Below are 11,209 nucleotides of genomic sequence, written 5' to 3'. Positions count from 1 at the left end.
CCCCTTGGTCTGGTCCGAATTGGACTAGGGAAGGGGGGCGCCCCCTTCCTTCCTTCTCCTTTTCCCTTCCTCTTTTCCTATTCCATATGGGAGGTGGAATCCTACTAGGACTAGGAAGTCCTAGTAGGACTCCACACTTGGCGCGCCCCCTCCTAGGGCCGGCCTCCTCCTCCCTTGCTCCTTTATATACAGGGGCAGTGGGGCACCTCTAGACACAAGTTGATCCACGTGATCATATTCTTAGCCGTGTGCGGTGCCCCCTTCCACCATATTCCTCGATAATATTGTAGCGGTGCTTAGGCGAAGCCCTGCGACGGTAGTACATCAAGATTGTCACCACGCCGTCGTGCTAACGGAACTCTTCCCCGAAACTTTGCTGGATCGGAGTCCGGGGATCGTCATCGAGCTGAACGTGTGCTAGAACTCGGAGGTGCCGTAGTTTCGGTGCTTGATCGGTCGGGCCGTGAAGACGTACGACTACATCAACCGCGTTGTGCTAACGCTTCCGCTGTCGGTCTACAAGGGTACGTAGATCACACTCTCCCCTCTTGTTGCTATACATCACCATGATCTTGCGTGTGCATAGGAATTTTTTTTTTGAAATTACTACGTTCCCCAACAGTACGAGCCAGCGAAGCTGTGCTGGTGCAACCCCCATCGGAAGGCGCCAAGGTGGATCTCGTGGAGCCGTCAGAACCCAGACAGGAGGTACTACGCCTGCGTTGATGCCATGGTGAGCTTCAAGTTGGTGTTTATTTTCTGTTCATTTGTTTTTCTCCCCTCTCATTGATTTCTGTTGGTACAATTGAACAGCATGGTGGTTGTGGATTCGTGGAATGGCATGATGATCCTCTTCCCAAGTTTTGGAGTGATTTGATTGGTGATTTGCGAGATGAAGTGCACAGGCTGAGAGGTCAAGGAAGTGCTGCTGTCATTGAAGATCCCACTGCAGTTGTGGCTCTGCCTGAAGCTGAAACAGGAGGAATGGGAATGGCTATGTCTCTGCAAGATCAGTTGAAGCAGAAAAATGCAGAGATAAATGCACTGAAGGGGAAATATCAGAATGTTGTCATGCTGTTTGTTGTCTTTGTGGTTGGTTTAGTTGCAGGGAAGATGCTACTGCAATAAGATTTGCAAGTGTTATTTTTATGCAATCTAGTAATGCTTTAGTTTTTTAGAATGAACTGATCTTTTGGGCACTGAAGATGCAAGTTGTATGCTTTGTTTAAATTGGAAGTTGTATGCATTTGCCACTGTTTGGAATCAATGAAAGTGGAAGTGCAAGTTGTGTTATGCCATCATTTTGTACCTCTGAAATGCATATATGTTTGCAATCTTTGCTGGCAGTAAAGTGGAAGATGATGCAGTTTGTAAGATAATGCAGTAAAGTGGAAGACGATGCAGTTTGTAAGATAATGCATAGATGATGCAAGTTATAAGATAATTCCAATGCATATATGATCCAGATTGGAAGACAAAGCACTAGATAGCATTGTCAGGATGGCATTTAGAAACACTGCTAGCAGTTAACTAACAAGGAAATGCAACTGATAATAGAAAGATCATCCAGACCAAGTTAATTGCACATAAAATGGGTTTGAAACAAGTCACTCCCACACATACATGACCCCTAGTTTGAGCCATGAACAAAAGATAAGTTTGCAACATTACATCAGAAATGTTTTGGAACATTGCAACTTGAACAAAAGAACTAGATGCAACCCTTCTTCAACTACAACTAATAGTTTCCACTGCAAGTGAAATATCTGAAGCTTGGCACTGATGATGCAGGCCTTCTTCCACTCTTAGCTCCAGATCCTGTCCTTGTGGAAGTAGATGCTGTAGGGGCAGCAGATGATCCAGCTTCAGCAGTTGCAGTTCTCTTTCTTGGAGGCTTAAACCTGTTGGTCCCAGTAGAACGACCTGCTGGTACTGAACTTGTTGTTGTTGGTGGAGCAGATGCAGAGGCAGAGGCAAATGCACTTCCTTTAGCTTGCTACAAATTAAGGATAAATATGCAATAAGTTCCAACAAAAGACTAATAAGCAAGATAAATATGCAATATGCAATAAGTACATGACAACAACAAATACCTCAGTTGGGTTCTTTTTCTTGCTAGTTCTAGCAAGGTGTGCATTCTTTTTCTTGCCTCTCTCTGGATTCTGTTTACATCCTGATTTGTTGTGTCCGGGGTTACCACACAATGAGCATTTGATAATTGTGCCATGCTTGCTCATTTTCTTTCCCTTGGGTTGCTCAGTTTCTTCTCTTCTTCTATCATTGTTTTTAGGCCTTCCTTTTTTCTTCTCTTTTCCTGGCAACCTAACATATTCAGGAGGCACTGGCCTAGGATTGGGTGACACTGGCCACATCTCTTCACCCTCCACTGGCTGCAAGCAATGCTCATAGATTTTGTTGAACACTTCAACAAAGTAGCAAGGAGCAATAAAATCTTCAACATTTTTGTTGCACTTGTAGATGGCACTAATTGCATGGTGGCAAGGAAGCCCTGCCAGCTGGAAGTACCCACAAGAGCATGTCCACTTTTTCAGGTCCAAAGTGTACTGCCTTCCTCTTCCATTCACTTGCTTCACTTCAAATCCATTTTCTCCATTCTAGAGCACTTCAAGATATTGTGTTCTAGCAATACTTTTCTTGAGCTTCTTAAAAACAGCAGGGCATATTTTTCCTCTAAAGTTGGCACCTTTCTCTCTTTGTTCCTGAATTCTCACAAGTACTTTCTTCCTAATTTTTTCATTCATAGAAATAATAGGATAAAACCTAGCATCAACTATAGCATGGTTGAATGACTCACAAAGGTTGTTGTCAACTGACTCACAATTTGAACCAACTGGGAAAAAAGCCCTTGCCCAGTGCACTGGCTCAGTCCTCATGATGTCTTTAGCCCCTTCAGGAGTGACCTGTGCAAACTTGGCCTTATAATAGTTGAAATCTTGCATGTTGGAAGCCTTAGCAACTGCCCAGAATTTCTTTTGCCACTCATGATCTCTATGTTTCTTCCTCCAATTAGCATAAATGTGCCTAGCACACATCCTATGCTCTGCAGCAGGAAGGTAATCATTCACTGCATTTATCAAGCCCTTCTGCTGATCAGAAATAATAACCCAGCCAGCTCCATTATTGTTTATTTCCAAGTCCTTAATGAGCAGCCCAACAAACCACTTCCATGTGATATTAGTTTCATTCTCAACTACAGCCCAGGCTAGTGGATACATCTGATTATTTGCATCTCTACCTATGGCACACAATAGCTCACCCTTCACTGCACCTTTGAAGAAACAACCATCAAGGCCTATTACTTTTCTGCAACCAGCCTTGAATCCTTGCTTCATTGCATTAAAGCACACATAGAAGCTCTGGAATACACTTTCCTCCATGTTGGTTGGATCCATGAAAACAGCAACTGTGCTTCCAGGGTTGCTCCTTAGCAACTCAAGTTGGTAGTCAAACACTCTAGTGTATTCATTGTTCATTCCACACAATAATTTGTCCATGACAATTCTTTTTGCATGCTTGCACTTTGAAGTGGAGACATCAGCAAACATATCTTGCAAAACAGTTGCTTTCATGCTCTCAATTTTCCACATAGGATTTGCCAATATGAAGTGCTCACACCTCTGTGCAATCACCTTTGCAGTAACCAACTTGTTGCATCTGTTCTGTGCACATTGGTGATCATCATTATATGTTATGACTTGGAATCTTGAAGTCCTTGATCTCTTGGCTGCATATATCAGCCATGGGCAGCCATGCCATCCACACTTTGCCCTTACTCTGTCACACTCAGATTTCATGAACTTTATGCTCCTCTTTGTTACTAGTCCATATCTTCTCAAAGCTTTGCACAGCTGATTCTTGCTTCTAAAAACCATGGTCAAAGAAAAATGTGGTACTTCACTTTCAGGGTTGTATCTTGGGAATGTACTCTTCCTCTTCCTTATATGACCATCTGAATCTTCATCATAGATGTAGTCCTCATCAGATGAATCATAGTTCCAATCCATTTCTTCTCTTTCAATTTGCTCCTCCATGTTGGCAATCAATTCAATTGGCACTGGCCCTGTAGCATCCCTACCTATCCAGCTCTTGGAGTCTCTCATCCTTTTCTTAAATTTCCTAGCATGTCTCCTGAGCTCCACAACTTCTGAATCCTCCCCACTATCATCAGTATGTCCAATGTATTCAGTGTCACTGTCTGAGTCTGAATTTTGATTGCCACTGTCAACATTTGCAGCTATCACCATTTGGTTATTGACATGCCCTGAAGCCTGAGGTTCAGAAGCATAGGTTGATGCAGGTTGACTTGGATCCAAAACCTGAGAAAAAACTCCTTCCATGCCTGCCATTTCATCCACATCTACTTCTATGGCATTGCTTCTTCTCTGCTTCAAGGGGCTGCAAATTCTTTGAGTGATCACACCAGTTTCATCAGGTATGAGCACATCCGTGTCAGACTCTGCAGGTTCAACACCAGTTACTGCATCTGGTTCATCAACAGTTATAACTGCATCTGGTTCTTCAGCAGTTATAACTGCATCTAGTTCATCATCATCACTCTGTTCCATGATTTCATCCTCAAAATCACTCCCACTGTTGTTGTCATTGCTATCTTCCTCTCCATGATACTCCACATACACATCAGCAACTCCTCCAACACAAATATACTCAGCCATCTTCACACACCAACTGTCATCATTAAGGAACACCAAGCCATTGATAAGCTCTTTTCCAGGAAGCAGAAAATAGAACTTCATCGATTCCATCAACTGAGTATGATCTTTTAAATAGCCTTTCACTTCCTGCAGAGACAATTTATCCCTCTCAATCTCTGACATTGCTTGATCTCCCCCAACATAGTCCAAATTTGGACCAATGCGGATGAACTTCCCTCCAATATGAAACCGAACATTCAAAATCTCACTCGGGTCCATGATTTCACTGAAAAACATACACCGCGATCAAAATAAAGCTTAACAACCTATTCCCTTCAGAAAAAATCAATTTTTTTGCGTCACCCAAATCGCCCCCAAATTTGCCCCAAATTTGCTGCTGAAACCCTAACCCTAATGCGGCAACTACTCCAACCTATGAATAACAAGTGAGGAGGGCATCCAGGACATTACCTTCTTCTTCGACGCGCCGTCGCGCCGTCACGATCGTCGTAGAGGTGGCGATCAACCGCCGGTCGCCATTGTCGTCACCAGAGAAGGAGGAATGCAGGGGGACACGGAGAGAACGAAGCGAAATGATGGGCCGAACTGGGCCGGCCCACTAATATCGCCTCAGGCGCGCGCCGAACGACCCATCCCGGCCACCCCATTGCCACGTCGGCAATCCCCGTTTGGGAAACGACACTAAGGTTTGATTTAGACCGGGATTAGTTAGTTTGGGGTCCGAACGACAGGGATTTCGACTTCAGGGTTTGATTCGCCGGACGTCTACGAATTCAAGGTTTAAAATGGACTTTTTCCAAGGCGAAACAAGTACCCTGGTCTCCACACGGCGTGCATGCCCCCGGTGAAAGTCTGTACATGCGTCCAGCCCATCGGCCGACTGACCGCGGCCGCACGGCACGGCAGCGGGGGCGCCGGATCGGTCGACGAGCTGGAAGGAAAAGCCCCGCGCGCCCGAGACCCTGAGGCCGAAAACTGGTAAGACGCCGACGGATGGGCGCGCGCGCTCGTGGTTCGCCGGCCCGTCACGTCAGGCGGGGTCGCTGTCGTCGCCGCGCCCCCGGCCGGCCCCCGGCGACGTGTCGGCTCTCCGAGCGTGGTGCGCGATCTGCTGTTGGTTGGGATCTGTTGTGTTGGTTGTGTGGTGGGTCAATCGATCCATCCGTCGTCGTTTCGTATCGGCGGAGTCGCGTATCCATCCGTCCAGTGCGCTGTGCGCGCCCAGTGGCGGGCCTATGCGGGCTACATTTGCTTTGCGTCCAGCAACAGTGTACGCGGTCCGTCTCTCTAATCTGATATGATGACGGGCTGATGGCCACATGGTAGCGAGCGAGCGAATCTACTTTTGCTGGGCGTAGCACATGGCAATGGAGGTTTGGCGTGCTGCTGCCGGGGCACGTGGCACCGGGCCAGCGGTTCGTAGATCACAAAGCTCGGAAAGGAGATATCTGGAGCAGAAAAGTGCCGGGAAGGAGCAGCCGCCTGGTCGGGTTGCATCACCCAACCTCCATTGTGCTGCTTTTGCTGCTTTGCAGCGGCAGTGCGGCACCACGGCACTAGCTGTGCAGTAGTATTGGTTGTGCATGCATTCACGTGGACCCTTGATGCACGTAAGGGTGCATGCACATGTGCATGATAAAGCTTCTCAAAGGAAAAAAAGAAGAAACTTCTAGAAGCTGTCGAACTTACTCTATCGGGTGACATGCCATTTCCTTAGTTTTAGTAGCGTACAGATTCTGCTTCATTGATCTCATCGGGATCCCGCTTTGTACTCTGGTACGTGACATCATGAGTACGTGCATACGTACGTACCCTAATCCAAAATCAGTGGTGATAACTCAGTCAGGGGGGACTTTCACCACGTTGTCGCGATCCTTGGGCGCCATTTCTTCTCACGGATAGGCTGTCACATGTTTTCCGTTTTTCAACTAGGTAATAACCCATCAACACACGTACCAGCTGCTAACTTAGCGTCTCCGTCGTCCAGGTCGACACGTCGCGTCGATTCCACACCACACCGCTGGGAAGGATCGAGCTAACACGTCCCAAGCAGCCGAATCAACATGGACTAATGCGCTCCAAGTTCATTTAACGTAGTATAGCTTTCACGTGATCCGAGACTATGTCAAAGGGCAAAGTGCTGCATCTACAAGGCTAGTCATAGTGAGGGTACTGTAATTTAGATAGTAACATAGCGCACTTCAAAAAAAATTATTTATGTGACATGTAGTTAATGAGGAGAGAGATATTTAAACTGCCCCCGCGTCGTCCGGACGGGCGACACGGGAGGCGATCTAGATCCGATTTCTCTGCGACCTCCCTCTCCGATCTCTCTCCCTCGCCGCTGCCGGACGACGCCGCGGGGCAAAGCCCATGCGGCCGACGGTGGCGGCGGGGCCCTGGTGGTCCACGGCAGCGGCGAGCAGTGAGCAGCAGCGACGGGAAAATCATGACGGTACGGCATCAATCTATGAGCAAAGATGGATGTACGTACTGCTTGCTGCGGCTATTGCAGACTTGCAGTAGCGACAACAGGCAGCAGCAGTACACAAGAAGTAGCAGCGGCCACAGCTGGGCAAGGACCACTGGACATGGGCGTCGTTGCAATCTGGAAGGCGGTTCTCGTTGCATCGCATGGTCAGGGCAACGCACCACTCGCCGGCAAGATGGAGCGATTCCCTTGCTGGAAGTCGGCGGATGCACCGCTTGCCGGCAAGATCGAGTGGGAGGCCGCGTCGCCGCTCGCCCGATGGGATTCGATCTGGTGCACGCGTGCAGTAGTGTTGCCCCCGAGCGGCACACCGGTGCCTTCAGGCATGGTGGCCGTTTGGGCTGCACATGCGTCTGTGGTGTCGGTGGTGTCTGCTCCTCCGTAATGTGTGTTGTAGTTGTACCGACGACATACCTGACAGAGTCCAGTTCGCTCAGAAGCCGTGATCTGAGGTTTGCCAGTGCCATGCAGTGGCGGAGCTTCAGCATGAAAGCTGGGCGGGCCAGTGTGGGCCATGATAAGAAATTGCACACGTCAGTTGTTTCCCTGACCCAGTTTCTCTATTATCCTTCCCTACTTTCGGCTGGGCTGGGCGGGCCAAGGCCCAGTTTGGCCCCAACGTAGCTCCGCCCCTGGTGCCATGGTAGCCATCCGTGTACCCATGAGGCTGTCCTCCACTCGGACTCGCGGGTGGCGTGCTGTGAACCTACACTACTGGTGAGGGCGGCAAAGCAAGTGGCGGCGTATAGTGGTGTCGTCTGGTACAGATCTATCACCGGCTGCCGCTTGTGAGGATGATGTGGTGCTGCCAGAGCGTCCCAAGGGATTTTGGCGATGCCGATGACCTTTCACCTTTGTCAGTGGCTTTATCGCGTGTGCAATGCTGCTGGAATAGCGGAAAGTGGAAGCGACAACACAACATGACTTCAGTTTTGGTGTTGCTTCTCAGGTATCCGATCTCGAGCTCCGGGGTGAAAATCCTAGGTGTGACCCTGGTCTATTATACTTGGCAATGGCGATGGTTTTCATCGTTATCTTGTTGAAGACATTGCTTGGATCGTGCTCAAACTTTATCTTCAGGGTGAAAGCCCATGATCTAGCCTTTAGTGGTTGGAGCAGGCGACGGCGATGCCTGAGCGTCGTTTCCTTCCTGAAGACGTTGCTTTTGGAGGACATTTATCATAGTCCTTGTGTTGTCAAGTGGTGGTTGGTGCCCATGGTAGTTGTTGTTTTTTCTTGATCACTGTTTTGATTGCTTCGTTTTTTTCTCTTCATCCCAGGCATATCTTTGGTCTTGTATGACTTTGCTATCTGCTAATAGGATTGTGTGTGTGTAGTGTCGGCTGTGTGCATCTTAGTTATGCAGAGACCGGGTGTGTATTCATAGTGCATGTATCCCCTTGATGTTACATTATGAATCAATAAAAACCGCCCTTTATCGAAAAAAACATAGCGCTTTTCCGAGAAAAGATGAGTCTACAAGCTAATAAATGAATCCATTTAACTATTATGTTACTTTACAATATGGAGATAGTAACTTAGACTAGTGTCATATGCATGACACTAGTATAAGTTACTCCCCACTATGGCCAGCCTAATTAGCGTATATGGGATTAGTATATTAGACCCGGCCTGTCGTGTGGTTGTGGTTGCAGGTCAAGTCAAATGATAGTTCATTCTTCCTCCCGGGTCGCTCCTCCCTCGAGCGGCTCCGGAGGACTCTTCCCCTCCCCGATCCTGTCTCCTCCGGACGCCGCTGCTTCCGGCACTGGCGGCGGTGGCGACGCCCAACCCGTCGAAGAGGGAGGGCTGGAGAGGCGCCGCGCAGCAGCGCTCCATAGGCGTAGGTGGGGCGCTTGCTGGTGGTGCAAGGTGGCACGGTAGTTATGGCCATGGTCTGAGGTCTTCCGGCAGAGTGACGTCGCAGAGGTGCTGGCGTGCCACTGGCAGACGTGGTGCTCCGATCCGATCTGGACCTCATGGCCTGATCTGGGCCTCCCGGCCGGTCGGGGCCAATGTGGACGCACGGGGTTGCCTTCTTCTCGACGGCCAGTCTGGCAGGGAGTTGACAGGTAGCGTGGGGGCTTGATGGTCTTGCATCTACAGGTGGTTTGTACTTGCTGATCTTCAAGCGCCAAGTTGTTGATCTATTCATGTCGGCCTCCCAGGTCTAGACGCCGACGAGTTCCGGCCTTCCCCCTTGGAGATTTCTGTTGATTGGCGCATGGCGCCGCTGGATATCTAGATTGGATTCGTTCTGGTCGTGCGCGCCCTTATCTTCGGCCAATGAGGCTTCATGAGGGCGTGGCATGAAGCTTCGCGTTCTTTTGGTGCCATAGGACATGCCTAAATATAGATTTCTATGGTATTGATAGAGGTGGAAAAAGTCATGGCGGCTGCAATCAGAGGTTTGAAATGGTGGAGAGGTGTTTTGGTTGCAATGAAGACCTGCGTCACAGGTTCTTCCTGTGTGTCAGGTGTTTGGTGACTTGCAGCTGCAGCCTTGGCAAGAGGGGGTGGCAACACTAGTGGACTACATTTTTTATGATGCTCCTCGAGTGCCGAGCCTTGATTTTCAGGGTGAAAGCCCAAGGTCATCTAGCCTTAATTGGGTGTACCTAGCAATGGCCTTGTTGTAGGTATTTTTTGTGAACTCGGACTCTCTCCAGGTGAAAACCCAAGATCTTCGATCGGGCGACGACAATGTTTGTGCATTGTTTCCTTCTTGGAGGCATTGCTTTTGGAAAATCTCTTGTGGCCCGGGTGATGTCTTCGGTGATGGTTAGAGTGCTGCTATTGCAAGTTTCAATCACCGTGACGTGGTCCTTGTTTTATTTTTCTCTTTTTTTATTTTTTTCTTGGTTGTGTGCATCCTTAATATCTTTATATATTTTATTGGTGTACAGACTTGGTGTAATTGGTATCTTCGCGATATCAATATATTCTCCTTATCAAAAAAGGTCTGCTGGCGATGTGTCTAAGGCCCCGTCCATCAGTTGGCATATCAGCAGTGATATGGTCCATCTCAAACTGCAGAAATGATATTTGCTTTGAATGTAAGAGGATTCTAGATCCTTCTATGATTCTGCATAGATCATGTGCTTTGCTAACTCTTGGTCCATATTGCAGAAAAATCAGGAAAGACAAAGGGAACTGACATGAGGGGTAAAGTTGCTCCAACAAGTTCCAAGTGAAGTTTTCAACACAGCTAGAGGTTGGCGGCCCCGGGGTTCTTAAGATTGCAGGTGGCTGATGAACAGGAAGATTTTCTAGGGATCCTATCTTGATGCCATCGGAGCTGCTGCCAGAAAAATGAGGATCTACATCTTGTTGTTTCCGTTCAGAGTGATTTTATCTTTGGTCCAGTCGTGTTTCTCATTTTCCTTTGGTGCTATCTGCAGTTGTTGCTACTCCTTCCTTATTATATGATGTAAGGTTGTAAATGTTTAATTACTTGTAAGTTGGATAAAAGTGGTGAAATGATATGTATTTGGAGTGTGACTGGAGAGGGGTTGCGCCCTCACTCTCCAGAGGCTTTCTGTAGTTTTCTCTTGCAGTTAGTCTTGAATGATTTAGGTGGCAAGTAGGTTTACTTTGGCTGTACTGAAGAGTAGGGCATTCTGGAGGATGAGCTTCATGGAGCTTGTCTTTAAAAAAAACATATTTTTTTAAGTTCCACAAAATTCTGAAAAACATTCTACACGTTCATATGGGTGTATTTTACATGTGTATAAAGTCTGACGATGAAATATATTATGTCGAGAGGTACACAAAAAAGACAAATTCGTGCATTTTATAGTAGTGCACGGTTGGCATACTGTTCACCATTTTCAAATCATGATTTTTGTCTTTTTAATGTACTGTCTTTATAATTTATATCATATTCAAAATTTATAAACATGTATTATATATCCATATTGTGATTTTGTTCAGAAATTTCAGAACTTCAAAATGTAATTTTCGTTTTTAAAAAAAAGCTCCACGTACCTTGTCCTCCATTTAGCATTTTCGTGTATTGAACTAC

Source organism: Triticum urartu, chromosome 5, assembly GCF_003073215.2.
Source record: "Triticum urartu cultivar G1812 chromosome 5, Tu2.1, whole genome shotgun sequence".
Lineage (NCBI taxonomy): Eukaryota > Viridiplantae > Streptophyta > Magnoliopsida > Poales > Poaceae > Triticum > Triticum urartu.
The sequence above is the reverse complement of the archived record's forward strand: the minus strand, read 5'-3'. Positions refer to the sequence as shown.